Genomic DNA, 22,650 nt, shown 5'->3' on the forward strand with positions numbered 1-22,650 from the left:
TCTTATTGCCAAAGCAAGCATTTCTAATACAATATTGAATAGTAATGGTGATAGTGGAAAACCTTGTTTCACCCCTGATCTCAATGGGAATGATTGTAGTTGTTCCCTATTACATATGCTTATTGATGGTTTTAAATAGGTACTACTGATTATTTTAAGGAAAAGTCCATTTATTCCTATATTCTCAAGTGTTTATAATAGAAATGATTATTGGATTTTATCAAATGCTTTTTCTGCATCTATTGAAATGATCATATGATTTTTGTTACTTTGGTTATTAATATGGCCAATTATACTGATAGTTTTCCAAATATTGGACCAGCCCTGCATTCCTGGTATGAATCCTACTTGATCATGATGTATTATCCTGGGATGATTTTCTGTAGTCTTTTTGCTAATATAGTATTTAAGATTTTAGCATCAATATTCATTAGGGAGATTGGTCTATAGTTTTCTTTCTATGTTTTCAAACTATCTGGTTTGGGTATTAGTACCAAGTCTGTGTCATAAAAGGAATTTGGTAGGACTCCTTCATTCCCTATTTTTTCAAATAGTTTATATAACATTGGAGCTAATTGTTCTTTGAATGTTTAGTAGAATTCACATGTAAATCCATCTGCTCCTGGAAATTTTTTCTTAGGGAGCTGATTAATAGCTTGTTCTATTTGTTTTTTCTGAAATGGGACTACTTCTTCCTCTGTTAATCTGGAAAGCCTATATTTTTGGAGGTAGTATCAAATTTATTGGCATAAAGTTGGGCATTTCTCTAATTTCATCCTCATTGGTGGAAAGTTCCCCCTTTTCATTTTTAAGACTAACAATTTGATTTTCTTCTCTCCTTTTTCTAATCAGATTTACCAAAGGTTTATCTATTTTATTGTTTTTTTTTCATAAAATCAACTCTTAGTTTTATTTATGAGTTCAGTATTATTTTTACTTTCAATATTATTAACTTCTCCTTTTAATTTTACAATTTTAAGTTAATATTTGATTGGGGGGCTTTTAATTTGGTCTTTTTCTAACTTTTTAAGTTGCAAGCCCAATTCATTAGTCTTCTCTTTCTTTATTTTCTTCAAGTAAGCCTGTAAAGATATACAATTTCCCCTTATTAATGATTTAGCAGTATCCCACAAATCTTGGTATGTTGTGTCATCTTTCTCATTATCTTGAGTGAAATTATTGCGTCTATAATTTGCTGTTTCACCCAATTATTTCTTAAGATGAGATTATTTAGTTTCCAATTATTTTTTGATCTATCTACTCCTAACTTTTTGTTGAATGTAGTTTTTATTGCATCATGATCTGAAAAGAAAGCCTTCACTATTTCTGCCTTCCTGCATTTAATTTTGAGATCTTTATGTCCTAATATATGGTTAATTTTTGTACAGGTTCCGTGAACTGCTGAGAAGAAAGTGTACTCCTTTCTATCACCATTCAGTTTTCTCTAAAGGTCTATCATACCTAATTTTCCTAATATTCTATTTACCTCTTTAATTTCTTTCTTATTTGTTTTGTAGTTTGATTTATCTAATTCTGGAAGTGCAAGGTTGAGATCTCCCACTATTAGTGTTTTGTGTTCTATTTCTTCTTGCAACTTTTCTAACTTCTTAGATGCTATACAACTTGGTGCATATATGTTTAGTATTGAAATTGCTTCATTGTCAATGCTACCCTTTAGCAAGATATAGTTTCCTTCCTTGTCTCTTTTGATTAGATCAATTTTTGCTTTTGCTTGATCTGAGATAAAAATGGCTACCCCTGCTTTTTTGACTTCACTTGAAGCATACTAGATTCTGCTCCAGCCTTTTACCTTTACTCTGCATGTATCTCCCTGCTTTAAATGTGTTTCCTGTAAACAACATATTGTAGGGTTCTGATATTTGATCCAGTCTGCTATCCATCTCTGCTTAATAGGAGAGTTCACCCCATTCATATTTACAATTAAAATGACTAATTCTGTATTTCCTGCCATCATATTATCCCCAGATTATGCTTTTTCCCTCCCCCCCTGAACACCTTCTCCAGTATTAAACTTATGAGTCCCATTTGCAACACGTAGCCCTCCCTCTTTAGTATCCCTTCCCCCTCCCTTTAAATCCCGTTCCCTTTCCTTATTACTCTTTTCCTTTTCCCTTTTCCTCTCCCCCTTTTTAATGAGGTGAGAATTTTCTATAAAACCAATATGTCAATTATTTTCTCTTTGACCCAATTCCGATGAGAATAAGGTTCACACAATGTTCCTCCCCCTCTCTAACTTCACTCAGAGATGATAGGTTTTCTTTGTCTCTTTGTGGGATATAATTTCCCTCTTTTTATCTTCCCTTTTTCCTTTTTCTGACACTCTCCCCTTTCCATTTCTACTGCCTTTTTTGTGTTATATCAGTAAAATCAAATTATACATGTAGTCTTAGTGTATATCCAGAACAGAAATATAGTTCTCAAGAGTTCCTTTTACCTTTTTATGCTTCTCTTGAGTCCTAAGATTGGAGATCAATTTTTTTTGTGTGTTTAGATCTGGCTTTTTCCTTAAAAATATATGGAATTCATCTGTTCCATTAAATGTCCATCTTCTTCCATGGAAGAAAATGCTCAACTTAACTGGGTAGTTTATTCTTGGCTGTATTCCAAGTTCTTTTGCTTTTTGGAATATCAGATTCTAGGCCTTTTGCTCCTTTAATGTAGAGGCAGCCAGATCTTGAGTGACCCTTATTGTGGCACCTTGCTATTTGAATTGTTTTGTTCTAGCTTTTTGTAATGCTTTTTTCCTTAGTCTGATAGTTCTGAAATTTGGCCACAATGTTCCATGGATTTTTTTTTAGGGTCTTTTTCAGAAAGTGTTCGATGAATTCTTTCAATGCCTATTTTATCTTCTGGTTCTATTATCTCTGGGCATTTCTCTTTGATGCATTGTAAAATAGTATGTAGGCTCTTTTTTCATCATAATTTTCAGGAAGTCAAATAATCCTCAGATTATCTCTCCTAGATCTATTTTCCAGGTCTTTGTTTTGGCAAGTAGATATTTGACATTTTTCTCTAGATTTTCATTTTTTTGGTCTTGCTTGACTGATTCTTGGTATCTTAATGAATCATTCATTTCTATTTGTTCAATTATGATTTTTAATGCGTTATTTTCTTCATTAGCTTTTTTTTACTTCTTTTTTTATATGTCCAATTCAGTATTTAAATGAGTTCTTTTGCTGTGTGTTTTTTTTTCCATTTCACTAAATTTGTTTAGTGAGTTATTTTCTTTTTCCAATTCACAAATCCTATTTTCTCGGGAATTATTTATCTTTTCCAAATCACACAACCTACTTTCCTGTGATTTATCTTTTCCAATTCCCTAATTCTGTTTGCCTGCACTTCCTGTGAATTATTTACCTTTTTGAATTCACATTTCAGGAAGTTGTTTACCTTTCCCAATTCACATTTTAGGAGGCTGTTACTCTCTTGCATAACTTCTCTTTCCTTTCCTCATTTTTCTTCTCTCTTTTGAGATTTTTAGTACTCTCTTCTAGGAGAGTGTTAATTGGGGTATTGTCTGGAGACTGTCTACTGTTAGTCTCCTGGGGTAGGAAACCGTCTCTTTCTGTATAGAAGCTATCAATCATTTTCTTCATTTTTTTACTCATTTTTTTAAAAAGCCTTCAGGGTCTGCCTTCAGGACAAGGAGGTTACTAGCTTCCTCTGCAGAGCAAGAATGGATATATGGACAGTAACTTATCTCTCAATGGGCTGCAAGGAACAGCTGAGCTGCATGAGGGCTCTGGGAAGAGCTCCACAAAGAAGTGAGTAGGCCTGGGTATTAAGGGCTGGGCTGTATAAATGCCCTGCCTGGAGCCCTGCTGTGAGGATTAGTGACGATCTTGGGGCTAGAGGTTAAGCAGCAAAAGTATCACTGCCTCTCCACAAATGCCTGTTTTGAGCATTAGCAGTCGCCCTATCCCTCACCTCAACAGAAGTGTCTCTGCCTGGGCTGTGTAATTCAGCTGGGGAAATTCCACCACCCCAGGTCAAGCCCCTCACTATGCAGATGAGAGGCTGCCCCGGGCTGTGCCCCTACTGTGTGTGACTGCTCTCCAACAAGAGCCCCTAGCTGCAGAATGACGTGAAGAGTTGTATTATGGTCTGCACTGAGCTACTTCCAGTCCTGGGTGGGCCCAATCAGATCCTCTCAGCTTCTGGCATCCCTCAGTGTACCCTCTACCCTAGGCTCCAGCTTCTCTGCTGGTCCACTACTCCACTCCCAAAGCAAATCAGTCAGACTATGGCAGAGAGCTCTATGTAAATATTCCAACCACAGAGGCCACCCTGCTCCCATTTCTATCCCTGTCCTGTGCTGCTCTACTCCCACCACCTCAGGACCAATCTTTTCCGGTGATATTCCAAATTCTCTTTGTCTGGTGAGTTCTTGTACTTCTAATCTTTGTGGGTTTTATGAGTCAAGTTCTGTTTTTGAGGCTGAGTTACATAGTTGGTAGTGAGGGAATGAGAGAGCTTAAAAAGTCCCATGTGCTTTTCTGACATCTTGGCTCTGCCCCCCAGTATCCCTTTTCATAAAGTTCTCTTCATATTCAACTCACATCTCAGCCCTTTGTCTGTAAATGCTCCTAATTTCCATAATTATGAAAAGGATCTAATGAAGTACAAGTATCATCCTCTCTTGTGGGAATGCAAACAAATAAGCCTTATGAAGTTCCTTATATCACTTTCCTGATTACCTTCTTATATTTCTCCAGAGTCCTGTATTTGAAAATCAGTCTTTCTATTAATCTCTGGTTTTCATCACGAATACTTGTAAATCCTCTATTGATTGATCACCTTTTCTGGATTATACTCAGTTTTGATGGATAGGCGATTCTTGCTTGCAATCCTACCTTCATTGCTCTGTGGAATATCATATTCCAAGACCCCTGTTATTTAATGTAGAAACTGCTAAAAACTCATGTTTTCTTGTGTTTCCACTATATTTATTTGTTTCTGGATGCTTACAACATTTTCTCCCTGATGTCTGTTTCAAAATTTGCCTATAATATACCTGGGAATTTTCATTTTGGTAACTCTTCCAGGAAATGAATTATTGATTCTTTCAATTTCTATTTTACTCTCTGATTCTAGAATATTACGACAGTTTTCCTTGATAATTTATTGAAAGATGATGTCCTGGCTCTTTTTTTATTAAAGCTTTTTGTTTACAAAACATATGCATTTTTTCAATAATGACCCTTGCAAAACTACCTGTTCCATCTTTTCCCCTCCTTCCCCCACTCTCTCCCCTACCTCATTTCACTTACCATCAGTTCATATAGGTCTCTCCAAGTCTCTCTGAAATCATCCTACTGGTCGTTTCTTACAAAACAACATTCATAAACCATAATTTATTCAGCCATTCTCCAACTGATGGCATGCATTTAGTTTCCAGTTTCTTGCCACTAAAAAAAGGGCTGCAACAAACATGTTTGCACATATGGGGGCGTTTCCCTCCTTTAAGATCTCTTTGATATATAAGCCCAGTAGAAACACTGCAAAATCAAAGAATTTGCACAGTTTGATAACTGTTTGAGCACAGTTCCAAATTGCTCTCCAGAATGGTTGCATCTGTTCACAGTTCCACCAACAAGGTATCAAGTGTCCAGTTTTCCCACATCCTCTCCAATGTTTGTCTATCTTTTCCAATCTGAGATGTGTGTAGTGGTATCTTCAGAGTTATTTTGATATTTTTTCTGATCAATAGTGATTTGGAGCACTTTTCATATGTCTAGATCATGAATTCATTTCGACCGCATCTTGGTAATATAGTATTTTATATGTGCGCCAATGCCTAATTTCTGCCAGGAATGTAGCTATGAAAGAATAGAGGGATGTAGATGTAGGTTAGGGAGTTTTTAGGAAGGATGGAACCAGGTCCTTTTCTTGGTTTTCTTAAAGAATGAGGAAGAAGGATAGGGTCAAGATGATGGAGTTAAAGAGAGCATTCCATCCAAACTCTCCCAACAATCTCCTCAAACTAACAAGGTGTCAAACTGAGTTCTCAATCAGCATATCCAACAAAAGGGCAAAGTGAGATTTTTTCCTAGTACAGGCCAACACAAAAAAATCAGAAAGTGAGGCCTATGGAGAAGTAGTGGTGACTGCCCAGGAGAACAGCGTCATAAAGCTCCGAGTAGCAGACATTGCAAAAGGTGAGCAGCTGCAGAACCAAAAACTGTCATTTCCTGGAAAGAGCTAGGGGATTAATTAAAGAGAGATATTCCATCCTCTTTGCTGGCAGCAGACACTGAAACAGATGCCATTTGGCAACTTCATTGTCCATTATCCTGTTCCGGGTCACACTTCCAGGACAGAGATGGACACTTGCAGTTGAGGGAATGGGTTCCTATCCCTGGGTTACGTTTCTAAGGAGAAGAGTAGGTGTGATTATGAGAGAGTAGGATCTCTAGCTGCACGGGATCAGTGCTCACATCAGGAGAGCAATGACCATAGCTCTCCATAGATCTTACCACTCTACCTTTACTGTATACAAAATAAAAACCAAGTTATTATGTCCATCCCACAAGTGTACATTTCTCTGCTGGTGTCATATCTCCCACATGTAGGCCGGTTTTACTCTTTGATGCACAGAACATTCATCAGGTGGAACGGCCAGGCCAGCACAAGAACATCAGTCTCTTCTACAAAATGTCAAACTTTGTTTTTGCCTGCCCACCTCCTTACAGAGTCACCGGCCTTCATGTCACAAATAATTCAAAATGTGACTGAGGTAGTTAAACTTTATTACCATCCTCCCTCTGCCTGACATGCTCAGCCTTCCAGTGAGGTAGAACAACTGCCATACTGGCTTCAGGTGATTGTTTTCCCCCATACTTTTAAAGCCATTTTTATTTCTTCCCCTTAAGCACATATCCCCAGAATGAGGGCCCTGCTCTCAGTGCTCTCTCAAGCTATCCCTCCCCACTGGGTGCTCACCTCAGCTAGGGACAGAAAACTGTTGGTCAGACTAGGACAGAGCCTGCTCTCAACCTGTTCTCCCCTCTCCTCAAAGCCGAAGTCCTATTGAAGACTTTGCCACCTTGGCCACCCAAAGGAACCTTTGCTGTTTGCAATGTTCCTGTCCCTCCCCTCTGCTCCTAAGGTTTGTTTTCCTCTGTGGTCATTTCACCTACAAATGACCAGCACTCCACAGCCGCACTGACCAGCTTCAGGGACCTGACTCAGAATTCACTGGGTAACTCACTTCAGTCATCATCTTGGTGTAGCTCTACCAACTGGGACCCTGGAGGACTCCGTCCATTCCCAGCAGGAAGTAGTTTCAGAAGATGAGATCATCACTTTGTACTCCGAAGGACTTTGGGTCCCATTTCTGGAGGGAAACTGACTGTTGGAGTGAATGAACTCCAGCAACATCCTACCCAGTGTCTGAATGGGCTCCCTGTAAGGTGCAATGGACTTTGTGCTCATCTCTGCTTCTGTGCCCTGTAAGCAATTTTGGACCCCTCTGAGGTCTCCAAACTTTGGCTTCAGTTCATCTCTGCAACGTCATCCCCACAGATCACTGTCTTTCTTTCTCCGAGTCTGGATAGTATTTAATTGTCCCAGGATTTGGCCCCAATATTCCAGCTTTGATCTGCTAGACGCCCTTCTGTTTAGTCACCCCAAGTCACTCTTGATAAGGTTTAACAGATTGAAAGAGAGGGGAAATAATGAGGTCCGACTGAAGGGTGTGTTAAGAGAGTAAGAGCTGATCCCTGAGGCAGGCAGGTAGAAGATACAGAGACCAGTGTAGCTCCATGGTCCCACCCTGTGGGGAGCTCATCCTGTCAGAAATCCATGTTATGTTAGAAGCCTGAGGCCCACCCTTTGTAGGGTCCTGGGCAGCCTCACCTCCCCCTGTCTCATCAGAAATCCCAACCATGTCCCTGAGGTTACCTTTTCCCTATAATATCTGGTTACAGCCATGCCATGCTCCCTGCTCTCCTCTGGGTCAGACATTCATGGCACTCTGCCTTGTGGTTTATTTCCCCTTACCCTTCTCATGAATGAGGTTTCTTCTAACACTGACATGTCCCGTGGTGACTAACCCCACGATCCTCCATATGGCTATCTAAATATCTGCAGTGCTAAGTCCCTTTCAGGATTGAGCCTGTCAGCTAAGGGCAGGTTCCAACCTCATGGAGCATTTCCTTTCTCTGTAAATGGCCAGTTTGAGTAGGGAAATCGTCCATTCCATCTTTAAATCTGACAACCCCTCTTTTTGCTCTCCCAATTCTATTTCATATTTACCTGGTGCCTATTGTATCCCTTCATTTTGTCTGTAACCTATTCCCCGAATAAATCTACCTTTTGACAAAACTTCAGTGCCACATTTGGATCACTTGCTTTCTGAAACTATGTTCAGTGTTCAACCTGGTAAGCTGAGGGAGCTTCTGACCTTGAGATTTTTTACTATTAACCAAAATAAGACAATTTTTTTGTAAATCTTTTTTCCTTTTCTTTACAGTGTAAATAGGAACAAATTTTAGGTTCTACTTTTCCAACAGAGTCCTATGGATCTGATTCATGATGATGTGAGTATTGAAGTATTGCTATGTCCTGACTAAGAATCGTGCTGATTCTTCTTGGCCACAATTAAGGGATGGTTATCCTACTTGTGTGTGACTCCGTACGTCCTTGGATCCTCACTGCCCTTATGAATTCTCATGTTTCCTTTTTCTGGGGTAGGGGTGGTGGTGAAGGTGGTAGCTATTTATGGATTCTGAATCTTCTTCTGAAGAAACAAAAAGCCTTACATATATGCTTAATTTTGAGCAGAATGTCAAAGATATATTTAATATGTAAGCAAAATGCTTTAATGTTTTTAGTGGGTACCCCTAATAGTGAACTAGCCTAAAAGTTATCAGAATGAGAAAACAGAAATATAAAATTCTAGAGAGACTCAAGGCAGTCAGATAGAGGGAAAGGAGGAAGTTGGGAGAGATAGCTAGAGTGATTGTTAGCAGACATTCTCTTTCCACCATGTCTTTTTCTCTTCTTTTTCTTTTATTTCCTAATGAAGGAAAGAGCAAGTTACAGGTTCCTTGAGATAACTACAAACATTTCTAATATCTATCTTTACTAGCATGAAAAAAAGAATATAGTCATTACAGTTATACTCTACTTCCAAAAGTACTTCAATTATTCACATGCCAGAGGTGTAATATAAACATCACCAGATCCAAGAAAGGGTACATCTCTTATAATATCTAAAATAGAGAAGTGTTTTTATATGGGAACCACCTACCAGTAGCTGCTGGAAGTCTAACTCAGACCCGTAGAATGGATCTCTTCCTGTGAGAGGAGGAGTGAGAATAATGATGATGATGATGATGATGATGATGATGATGATGATACAAGGAGACTGAGAGGCAGTGGCCGTTTTTTGACTTCTCTCCTCTTCCCTCTTGCCTCCAATTTATTTCATTCCCAATCCACAAGAAACATCTGTGAAGGCTGCTTTACAACTCCTTCAAGTGTTATGATTCACAGCTGTGGAGGCTGTGAGAGATGAGACCTGCCCCTTCACTTTAGGCAATGGTCCTTAACAGAAAAGATAATTATTAAGAAAAAATAAGTTCCCTCATTTTTTTCATGCACAGACATGCTCTTTTCACCTACTGATCCTATATTTCTGTGTATGACCTAATCTCTCTAAGTTCCCTCATTTTTGGTCAGAGATTTCCTCTATTGGAATAATGGGCAGGAAAGAAATAGCTCTGAGCTCCCTACTCCAATGACTATACCCAGACTTCTCTGGAACTGGAGTAATATGAAGTAGAGCTATCTCCTCTCTCAGCACCTTCAGAAGTCAGTCCCTCAGATCACAAGTGGCCAATTGAGAGGGAGGATGGCCTGGAGAAGGGCCTTGTCTTCTTTGATATGTGTAGTACAGCCATCTCTCAAGTCCATCAAAATATCAGTGATGCAATCAGAAAAACAGGGCCAGCATCACCTCAATGGTGACATAGATGGTAGGGTTATTGAAAGCCTTAAAGATCATGTTATCTGTTCTCTGTTGTCTTTGGGGTTCAGGGAGCAGCAGAGGGTGCTCTTTAGAGTTCCCAAGACCTTGTCCTAGAAACTATGATATTAGATCTTTTCATTGTTTCCTCATAGATTTTCAGGAACAGTCAGAATCTCTATCTTGTCTGGGACTCAGATCCTATAGAACTGGCTTTCTGACCCACAGTAAAGGGGCACGTCTCTGGATGTGGATAGTACTTTCCATAACCATCACAAATCTATTGAATTGCCTTGAATCCCCTCATTATTGAAAAGTGCCAAGTCCATCAGAGCTGATCATCACATAGTAATGTTACTATACACAATGTTCTTTCTGCTCATTTCACTCAGCATCCCTTCATTTAAATCTTTCCAGGCCTTTCTGAAATCAGCCTGCTCCTTTTTTTAATTAAAAAAATACAGAATAAGGAAAGAGAAAAACAGAAAAGGAATATCAAACAAAATAAAGCAAGATATTACATTATCATGCACCCAGCAGAATATCAGGGATGGCACAAAATATATAACAAAAAATTTCCAGTTCAAAAAAGTATATAAAGTAGAAGAAATTATACTCATGAGTGACCATCATTTACTAACTTGTAAATTGTTTTGTTAACTGCTGTAAACTTTTACTCTTCCCCCCCACCCTTTTTATCCCAACTATTTCCCTCAAGCATGCTATAGCTAATGACATATTTGTGTATGCATATGTAGCTACATACATACAAAAACACACACATATGACCTGAGACAGCCCTGTCAAGTTATGTAAAATCACCAACAAAAAATCATACAAACTCAAATGGTCTCACACCCTCTGGAAACAGAATGCATCTCCAGAGAATGTCTCTTTTCATATACAAACTCAAATGGTCTTGCCTATTCTTAGATTCCTGTATAAAATAGGTCTTCTGAAAATGTCTCTGCAAAATCACTTCTCTCTTGAGAATGATATTGCCCACCAAGAAAGCCTTTATCTTGGTGTCTCTAACAATAACAGCCTTTTTATCACAGAGTTTAAGTAAGCGAATTTCCTTCACTGCAACCCATGCCTTGGAGAAGAAGGAAACTCTCACCCATTCCTGCCACAGCTCCCCTTCACTACCCTGCCCTCATCACTATCACTGAGGGACAGTTTTGTTGCATTATTTCTTGATTAATTGTGTTAAAGTTCTTTTAGTCAAAAAGTTCTTTTGATCACCAACTTCCAGGTAGTTCAGTTTCTCTTGTTGATCTGTTCTCCAGGTGTAATACTCTCACATAACGTGTTTCACATTGACTTACTTTTATCATTTTCTAAAATCTGTTTACTTTTTGATCTCTCATACCCTCACTGGATTCCCCTTACCCAACTATTTTTATTTTTTGAGATTCTATCTCCTTTTCTACTTTAAAATTTTCATTATTTTTTTTTCTTTTTAGTTTTTAGTATTTTCCTCAGTGTCTCTCATTAGATTTGTAAATTATTTGAGTTCTTTTGTAAATTTTCTTTGGGCTTGGAGCCATTTAGTATTCCTCTTTAAGTTGAAACTTTTTTTTTTATTTCACTGTTGTCTTCTGAAGATGAACTCCAGTCTTCCCTGTTCCACATTGAAAGCACTGATGAATTTCTCTAAAAGTCCCTTGCCAAAAGGGACCCTGTCTTTCCATATTCATCATTGTCTGGGTATAATAAGCATTTGTGCCCACTGTAGCAAAGCATCTTATGATCTCCTCTAAAAGAGTATCTTTGTGTAGTCCCCATATAATTCTTTTGCAATCCTTATTGGCATTTTCCATAGCCAGATGTCTGGTCATTATTTCTGTAGCTGCATTTTCTCCAATGGTTCTTATGAGAGCAGTTTGTAAACATCCCACAAAATCCACAAAAGGTTCATTGGGACCTTCCTCTATTATTGTGAAAACTTCCCCTTGATCTTTCTGTCCGAGGAGGGAACCCCAAGCTTTTGTTGTTCCATTGTTCTCTGCTCATAAACTGTTGTGGGGTAATTAATCTGTTCTGAATTCTCTCCATACTGACCTTCACCAGTTAGGTGGTCAAAAGTTATTTGTGTGTTAACTCCTGTTTGCCTATCGCATCTGACTTGAATCCCACATAGTCCATGATACTCTGAAAGCCACAACAAGTTTTGTCCAGGTTCTAAACATGTCCTTGCTATGAATTTCCAGTCTCTCAGGTTAAGGATTTCGTAAGCCAAATTTTCTAGTAACATCTTAACATAAGATGATGTAGCCCTATAAAGAGTTGAACCTTTATTCAAATCCTTAATTTTATCCAAATCAAAAGGAGTATATCTTCTCCTTTTTTGACCTGAAGAGTCAAGCTCTTCAATCACAGGGTATAAAATCACTTACATCCTGTCTTCCTCTCTTAGCCTTAACCAATGCTTTTTCTAATCTTGTCATAGGCTGCTTCACAGGCGATTGTTTGTGTTACTGCCTCTCCCCCTTTTCCTCATCCTCCTTTCACCCATGAAGGGTTAATTGAGGGAGGTACATTCATATACCATAGGTTATTTAACTTATCCTCAACTGAGGAGCATACACAAAATGACAAAGTTTTTGCCACTATAAAAAGATGCACCACACAAGGTGTAATTGATTGGCCACTGCAAAGTGAAGAAAGAGATCCAGTAGTTAAAAGCCTAAATCCAGCAACAAACAAGCATTAAGGAAGTACCTGTAAAGGGTCAGGGGCTCTGCAGGGAGCTGTTGATACATGAACAAAGATTGAGAGTGCATACGGGAAAACATGGCAAGAATTCAATGAGAAAACTGGGGGAGGCCACAAAACATACATTAAATTTTCTAATGTTATTGATCCAATTCACTCTCCTTCATCCAAGGAAGAATATACTTGGTGTAAAAGCAACAGGAAAAATTGAAAAAAGTAGAAACAATTACACCTCAAAAAGTTGACAAAAGTCACACACAGAACAAGTTTTCTATGTCATGCAATTTGAGAGGAAGGTTAGACCTGAAGTGGCCTCAAAAGTCCTTTGCTCCAGCTCCTACATCTGACATTCCCCTTGGTCTTTGTAGTTACAGCTACAGGACAAATTCCCCAAGACAAAAGTTTACCTTTGGATAACTTTTTGAATGCTTTCTGATTCTCTTTCCAACGGTTCTGAAATCCAAAGTGAAGGAAGAGGCGCAACATTAATAAACAATTAAGGAGTCCTAGTAGAAATTGAGTCAGATTATATGTTAGATTTGAATAAATTTACTTACTGCAAATGTGTGTGGAGGCAGAGCCCCACTGATTGACCAAAGGTAGAGACTCTCCCAAAGCATCCTCAACATTGTCTTAACTACATTTCAATAATCACTCAAAAATAATTTTGAACATTAGACTCCCCACAATGATGCAGTGAAACAATTTTCCATTCAAACAGAGCTTAGAAGGTAGCAGGAGGGGTCGGTCATTCAGTGGTGGGATAAGGGCACAATTGTGGCATTGGCCAATACAGTACAGACTAAGCCTGGGAAAGTCAGGAGACGCCTTGGTGGCCTTTGAGGCACCAGCAAAAAGGGCAACAATCCAGACTTCTCCATCCTTGGGCAGCAGGATTGGCCTGGAAAGTCAGCCAGGAAAGTCTGTCACACTTGGGTTTGAGACGAGCTCCAGCAAACCAGGAGCTTTGGAGAGCCACTGAATCAACAGCATCAAAAAACAGCAGCAGCTGCAGCTGTAGCAACACAGGTGACTTCTGCAGGTTCACCTAGATAAGGCACTCAACAGCTCATATGAAGGAGAGTACAGTTGTCTCACTGCTAGGAATGATGCAGGGTTCTGTTGCTTTTCCCAAATTTAGGTGTCAGGTACAGTACTGCCTCACAGAACAGATGTGTGGGGAGGATTTCAGATAAGAGGTGCACAAACCCCAGAAGCCTGTGATATCACACCCTCCCCACTGGAAACAGAGTCCTACTTTATCAAAGAGCCCAAAATGGAGTGATAGACTGGGAAAATAAGCATACACCAGAAAAAGATCATGAGCATAGAAAAGTTATTACGGAGATGATGATGAGCAAAATACAGATTCAGGAGAGGATTATAAAGTCAAAGTAACTATACCCAGAGCTTCAAGAAAAAGAAAAATTTGTCTCAGGTCATGAGAGAGAACTCAAAATAGCCTTTGAAAATCAAATAATAGATGTAGAGGAAAAACTGGGAAGAAAAGGAGAGTGATCCTAGGGATAACACAAAAAGTTCAAGAAGAAAAGAAAAGAAAAATTGGCCAAGTGGGAAAATTATTCCTTAAAAATTACAACTGAAACATCCAAAGAGATGACTGTGGGAACTGTGTGGATCACAACATAGTAGTTTTACTTTTTTATTATTGCTTCTTTGCATTTTGTTATCTTTCTCATTTTTTTTTCTTTTTGATGCTATTTCTTTTTCAAATTGGTAAGTGTGTAAATATGTATAGAAGAGTTGTGCATGTTTAACATGTATTAGATTTCTTTCCATCTAATGTAGGGTATAGGTGGAAGGGAGGGAAAAATTTAGAACATACGTTTTTGCATGAATATTGAAAATTATCCTTGAATATGTTTTGAAAAGAAAAATCTTTAATAAGAAAGATATATTGTGAGAAATAGAGATGCCAAAAAAAGAAAATTATGTAGAACTTTTGAGACACAGATAATTTTGCTGTAAATATTGAGATAAGGAGATATTTTAATCAAAATAAATTTTTGGATTTCAACCATTTTTATTGACTTAGCATTTTGCTTTGAAATGAGGATGCCAAACAATGGGAAAAAGGAACCCAAAATCTGTTAAAGAGGGAAGAAAAAAAGCTGAAGCATATAACTCCTTAGAAACAGAACAGGTCAAATGACCAAAAAAAAAGGATAAAACTCTGACAAGTAGCTTGAAAGGCAGAATTAGTCAAATGGAAAAAAAAAAGATAAAATAGAAATTCACTCAAAAGAATAATTTCTTTACAAGTAGAATGGAACACTAACAAATGGCAATACAAATCCTTTTGGATAAAAAGGATTGAAAATTACATGGGCTCCAATTATGAAGTGGTCAAAAAAATAAAAACACAATTTAGAAATGAAGAAATTAACACCATTTTAGTTGTATGAAAAACATTCTGTAAATCACTAGTGATCAGAGAAATGGAAATAAAGACAACTTTGTGGTACCACTACATATTTCTCAGATTGGCTAAGATAACAATGAAAAATAATAATATTGCAGGGGCTGTGAGAAATCTGAGAGACTGGTACACGACTGGTGGAGTTGTGAAATGATCCAATGATTTGGGAGTTTAATACGGAACTAAGCCCAAAGATCTATCAAAACGAATACCCTTTGATCCAGCAGTGACTCTCCTGGGCCCATATCCCAAAAAGATCATAAGAAACGGAAAAGGACCCCCATGTGGAAAAAGGTTTGTAGCAGTTCTCTTTGTAATTGCAAGGAACTGGAAACTGAGTGGAGGCCTAAAAGTTGAGGACTGGATGAATAAATTATGGTATATGAATGTCATGAATTATTACTATTCTAAAGGAAATGATGAGCAGATTTCAATAATTGCAGGAGAAACTCACATGAATTGAAGCTAAGTGAAGTGAGTTGAAGCAAGAGTACATTGTACACAAGAACAACAAAATTATGCAATAATTCTGATGGATGTGACTCTTTTCAAGAGGATGTCGGGACTGAATGTGAACCGCAACACAGTATTTTCACCTTTTTCGTTGTCTGTTGTGCCTTTTCTTTTTCAGTGTTTTTTTCTGATCTGATTTTTCTTGTTCATCCTTATAATTGTGATAATATGCATAGAATGATTGTACATATTTAACATGTTTTAGATTACTTGCTGTATAGAATAAGGGATAGAGGTAAAGGAGGGACAAAAAAATTGGAGTATAGGATTTTGAATGTTGAAAACTATGCATTTATTTTGGAAATAAAATGCTATTGTTAAAAAAGAAATGAGTTTTGAAGCAAAATTCTCTGATGAAGGCTTTATTTTTCAAACAGATAAACACCTGGGTCAACTAAAAACAATTATAAGAGTTATTCTCCACCAAGTAAATGATTAAAAGTTATGTTCTATAACTTTTAGAAAAACCTGAAAAGATCTCTTTGAGCTCAAAGTGAAAAATACAAATTATTCACAATGTGCCTTTCCTTTTTTTGCGTGTGTGTCTTCCCTTTTATCAAAAACACAATGATGCAAGAATATTCTGAAGAATGTAGGCTGGAAAATATTACCCTTAACCTGAGAAAGAACTGATTATGGTTGAATATTGACACAAGTGTCAGTTTTATTTTATAATTCTTGAGGGTTTGAAACAGGGAGGAGAATTCTGTCATGTCATTCCACACATGAGTTTTATAGAAAGGTTATTCATAACTTCACATATACCTTAAGAACTTCTTTCATTTTCTGGGACATGGATAGAAAATTTCCTTTTCCACTGTAATGGTTTGTTACATACTGATCCCACAGTTGGCAAGCACTGTAAAAATGTCTCAAGTAGTTTCTGATGATTGAATCCAATGCACAAATGTGTCTGCTAAGGACGTAATTTCTTAAGTTCAGTGTCATTTTAGTCCCACCTCCTGATATTTAATTGACAAGTACAACTTGAGACCAAGTAAAGAAGATCAAAGCCCTTTAAATGTGGGCAGACTGATAAAAGTGGGAGACAAAGGATTTAAACCCAGGTCCTCTTGAGTGCCCATACACAGAACTCATTGTACTTACACTAGATGAGAACAACTGAAATAGATGAGCATTATAGGACATAGCTAAAAGGACGCTAAGAATAAAAAAGATGCAAAGATGGTAGCTAAACAGTTTAAACCACGTAGAGGCTAAACCATTTTGTTCAATTCTTATTATCAATCTACAAAATTGATTTTACCCATTTAAAGAGGGAATCCATCCTGCAAACTTCTTCTTCTGTGACCGTCTGAAGTTGTTGCAATCTCATTGTCATTTTCTAGAAATAAGATTAATTTACTGTGTAAAACCCTCAAAATTATTGCATTTATTAACAATAGCGACAGCAACCTGTCCTTTAGTTGTGAATATTAGACTCGTTTACAAAACATATGGTGATGCAGTATCAAGAGCACTGTATTAGTCTAATTGCTGATGTCTCCATTCTATGCTTAGTAAGCTGTTGTAATTAAGCTTTCTGTACCTCATTGAATTCAGTAAACTGATGGCAGATTTGAAGCAAATGACCTCTCCAGTTTAAACAAGTATTAACCTCAAGACCTCTTATCAGGAAATATTTGCCAATTCATCTACCAAAAATAATACAGGATTTGAAAAAACCAAACATGGCTTGTTCATAAAAGAATCAGCTGAACTCGAACTTGATTCTGTTTAAGGTACTTTTTAGAAATACAAATCAAGCAAGGTCCAACAAAGCAAGAAAGGCTAGGGAGATATTTCCTGATCCATATTCATGATTTCTCCTAAGCATACCTTAACAAGCCTAGACTAACTTTAAAGGTTTTAGTCAAATCAATAGTGCCATAGAGGAGAAAATCCTAGTTTTAGAATGAATCTTAAGATTAGGTTTTCTCCAATAGTTAGAACAGTTATACTTGATATCTTTCTACATTTGATATACTAACAATTATTTATCTCTATTATTTAACAGCATTCTTCCCAGAGCTCTTCCTGGAAGGATTTATTCCTGAGAGAGAACAAAGACATTTTCAGAAGAGATGTGCTAGGGCAGAGCCCAGGGAGTGGAATAGAATGGATTAATGAGGAAGAGCTAATAATAAGAAATAAGGAAGAACTGAAAGGTAGATCGGACTTCAACTCTGGGCAACAAAAAGGGAGCAGAAAAATCTATGTGGTGCCCTGTCCTGTGACAGAATAGGGAAACAGTTTTGAGTCGGAGCTCCTTTCATTGACTCTAAGAATTCTTGGTCAATATTCACGGGTACCTGAGGAGGGGAACATGCACCTGGATGGAACATTCCTAGGTGGTATTTGGTTGCAAGCCCTTGTTTGGATAATCACATGGCAGGAAATTCAGAAGCAGACAGTAGCTTTTACACTTTGACCTTTACAACTTAATGGGCACTCAGTTTTCTATTAAGGATCTTTAATAGGATTTCCATATGTTTACAAAACCTGAATTTTGTAATGGAATAAGGAGATCTGAAAGGATTATGTGTAGAGTTTTCTAAGTGGCAAGTCTAGTATAAGTCTACAGGGAAACTAAGGACAGCTAAGCATGCAGGTATGTGGCACACAATCACACCTGGTTCAGGAACTTGTAGAATCCAGATCAGAATTTTAACATTCATAGATTGATCTGAGGCAGAATACTTGAAAGGTTACAGATTTCAAGCCTCAGTTATTTATTGGATCCTCAAATATCCTAATACTCAAGACCCCCTAGAATGCTGAATAGTCTCAACAGGTCAAAAGTTCTGATGAGAAAATGAACCCTAAAGTGTACACACTATGGCCCCAATACATCATATAAAATGAGAATTGAAGAGTAGAAATCTGGAAGAATGCTAATCTAAAGCTCTGTGATAGTGACAGGAATGCTCAGGAATCACATCCAGAAAAAGGACATGCAAAATATGTACTGGAATGGATGACACAAGAATTCATTTTTGGCCTCATTAAAATGCTAGACTTACTTTGAAAATCGAGTCACAGCGTTGGAAGTATGTCACAGTGTTGTAGAACAAAACAAGAAAGCAAAGAAGAGCTTTTGAAATATGTAGCAGGGAATGAAGCAGCATGGAATATGAGTTATACAATTCTATTCCAGAAGCAATGTTAGAATAGGATACAGTGAGGACTTTCTGTCCATGGAATAAGGAGAAATAGTGAAATAAAGTTTCTAGATCCCCAGAGAGCAAAAAATTCAGGCCCTCAAAAACAACAACAACAAAAACATTGAGGAGAGAAACTACCCACACAACCATAAGCAACAGTAAAATAACCTTGACATGTTAATATAAGAAATGATACACAATTTCCTAAGTCTTTCAGAATTAGTGGGAACAGTAGAACTAGAAAGAATTTACAGGTAAAAATTTGAAATGCATCAAAGCCATAAAAGTTTCTAGAAAGATTTTAGCCAAAATCAAAAATTCTGTATTATAAATACCTGTCTATCAATCTACCTGTATATCTGTATCCCTCACTTTGTGCATGTGTATGGTTGTAAGTGGACATATGTATAAAATACATCTCTTTTTACACACACACACAAATATGTATATGTGCACATGTGAATATATGAACACATTTGTATGTCTGTGAGTATATGTAAAGCTCTGCACATTCTATCTTTTTCATATTGTGCTCTGACTTCTAATAGTTCTAAAGGGGTGGAAGTACAGTTCCATATTCTTAAGCTTTTAAGAATCTTATTGACTAAAGTTTAGCCTGTCATCTTTGACTTTTTGATTTTTTAAGAATCTATTTATCCTACTTTCTCTCAACAGATAATAAAGAAAAAGTGTTAGATGACAATAAGAAAGGGAACTGGGAAAAGAACGAGGATAAGGAAACAGGAGAAGAAGAGCAAAAAGGGAATGTCAAAAAGCAAGAAAAAACAAAGTGGAAGTGTTGGAAAGAATTGGAAGGTAAAGGAAAGAAAACAATTCATAAATTTGGTAAGAAATTAATGCACTTATGAGAGATAAGTAAGCAAAAAGTCTTGCTTAAGGAAGATCTTTATATATTAGTGTGAAAATCACTGTAAGATCTTAAGGGAAGAGCTTTAAAAGAAAGAATTTGTTGTAATATATTTCCTACCAGTTACTTTTATTTTGAACCACTTCTCATCAAAACTGAAGAATGGATATTTATCTTCATTTCCAGACTAAATCAACATGTATATATAGGCTCCCTAGATTAACAGAGGAGGAGATAAATTGCTTAAATAGTCCCATTTCAGAAAAAGAAATAGAACAAGCTATTAATCAACTCCCCAGGAAAAAATCCCCAGGCCCAGATGGATTCACATGTGAATTCTACCAAACATTTAAAGAACAATTAGCCCCAATGTTATATAAATTATTTGAAAAAATAGGGGATGAAGGAGTCCTACCAAACTCCTTTTATGACACAGACATGGTACTGATACCTAAACCAGGTCGATCGAAAACTGAGAAAGAAAATTATAGACCAATCTCCTTAATGAATATTGATGCTAAAATCTTAAATAAGATATTATAGCAAAAAAGACTTCAGAAAATCATCTCCAGGATAATACACTATGATCAAGTAGGATTTATTCCAGGAATGCAGGGCTGGTTTAATATTAGGAAAACTATTAATATAATTGACCATATTAATAATCAAATTAATAAGAACCATATGATCATCTCAATAGATGCAGAAAAAGCATTTGACAAAATCCAACATCCATTCCTACTAAAAACTCTTGAGAGTATAGGAATAAATGGATTATTCCTTAGAATAATCAGGAGCATATATTTAAGACCTTCAGTAAGCATAATATGCAATAGAAATAAACTGCAAACTTTCCCAGTAAGATCAGGAGTGAAACAAGGTTGCCCACTATCACCATTACTATTCAATATAGTACTAGAAACTCTAGCCTCGGCAATAAGAGCGGAGAAAGAGATTCAAGGAATTAGAGTAGGAAATGAGGAAATTAAACTATCACTTTTTGCAGATGACATGATGGTATACTTAGAGAACCCCAAAGACTCTGCTAAAAAGCTACTAGAAATAATTCAAAATTTCAGCAAAGTGGCAGGATACAAAATAAATCCACATAAATCCTCGGCATTTTTATATATCACTAACAAAATGCAACAGCAAGAGATACAAAGAGAAATTCCATTCCAAACAAATGTTGAGAGTATACAATATTTGGGAATCCATCTACCAAAGAAAAGTCAGGAATTATATGAGAAAAATTACAAAACACTTGCCACAAAAATAAAGTCAGATTTAAATAATTGGAAAGACATTCAGTGCTCTTGGATAGGCCGAGCGAATATAATAAAGATGACAATACTCCCCAAACTAATCTATTTATTTAGTGCTATACCAATCAGACTCCCAAGAAACTATTTCAATGACCTAGAAAAAATAACAAAATTCATATGGAAGAATAAAAGGTCGAGAATTGCAAGGGAACTAATGAAAAAAAACTCAGAGGAAGGTGGTCTAAGTGTACCTGATCTAAAGCTATATTATATAGCAGCAGTCACCAAAACCATTTGGTATTGGCTAAGAAATAGACCGGTAGATCAGTGGAACAGATTAGATACAAAGGACAAAAAAGGGTACATCTATAGCAATCTAATCTTTGACAAACCCAAAGATTCCAACATTAGGGATAAAAATTCATTATTCGGAAAAAACTGTTGGGAAAACTGGAAATTAGTATGGCAGAAATTAGATATGGATCCACACTTAACACCATATACCAAGATAAGATCAAAATGGATCCATGATTTAGGCATAAAGAGGGAGATAATAAATAGATTAGAGGAACAGAGGATAATCTACCTCTCAGACTTGTGGAGGAGGAAGGAATTTATGACCAGAGGAGAACTAGAGATCATTATTGATCACAAAATAGATTTTGATTACATCAAACTAAAAAGTTTCTGTACAAATAATACTAATGCAAACAAGATTAGAAGGGAAGTAACAAATTGGGAAAATGTTTTTAAAAACAAAGGTTCTGACAAAGGTCTCATTTCCAAAATATATAGAGAACTGACCATAATTTATAAGAAACCGAACCATTCTCCAATTGATAAATGGTCAAAGGATATGAACAGACAATTCTCAGAGGAAGAAATTGAAACTATATCCACTCACATGAAAGAGTGTTCCAAATCACTACTGATCAGAGAAATGCAAATTAAGACCACTCTGAGATACCACTACACACCTGTCAGATTGGCTAAGATGACAGGAACAAATAATGATAAATGTTGGAGGGGATGTGGGGAAATTGGGACACTAATACATTGCTGGTGGAGTTGCGAAAGAATCCAGCCATTCTGGAGAGCAATCTGGAATTATGCCCAAAAAGTTATCAAACTGTGCATACCCTTTGACCCAGCAGCGCTACTACTGGGATTATATCCCAAAGAAATACTAAAGAGTGGAAAGAGTCATATATGTGCCAAAATGTTTGTGGCATCTCTTTTTGTTGTAGCTAGAAACTGGAAGATGAATGGATGTCCATCAGTTGGAGAATGGTTGGGTAAATTGTGGTATATGAAGGTTATGGAATATTATTGCTCTGTAAGAAATGACCAGCAGGAGGAATACAGAGAAGCCTGGAGAGACTTAAATCAACTGATGCTGAGTGAAATGAGCTGAACCAGAAGATCACTGTACACTTCAACAACAATACTGTATGAGGATGTATTCTGATGGAAGTGGAAATCTTCAACATAAAGAAGATCTAACTCACTTCCAGTTGATCAATGATGGACAGAGGTAACTACACCCAGAGAAGAAACACTGGGAAGTGAATGTAAATTGTTAGCACTAATATCTGTCTGCCCAGGTTGCATGTACCTTCGGATTTTAATGTTTATTGTGTAACAAGAAAATGATATTCACACACATGTATTGTACCTAGACTATATTGTAA

Source organism: Sminthopsis crassicaudata, chromosome 3 (genome assembly GCF_048593235.1).
Source record: "Sminthopsis crassicaudata isolate SCR6 chromosome 3, ASM4859323v1, whole genome shotgun sequence".
Lineage (NCBI taxonomy): Eukaryota > Metazoa > Chordata > Mammalia > Dasyuromorphia > Dasyuridae > Sminthopsis > Sminthopsis crassicaudata.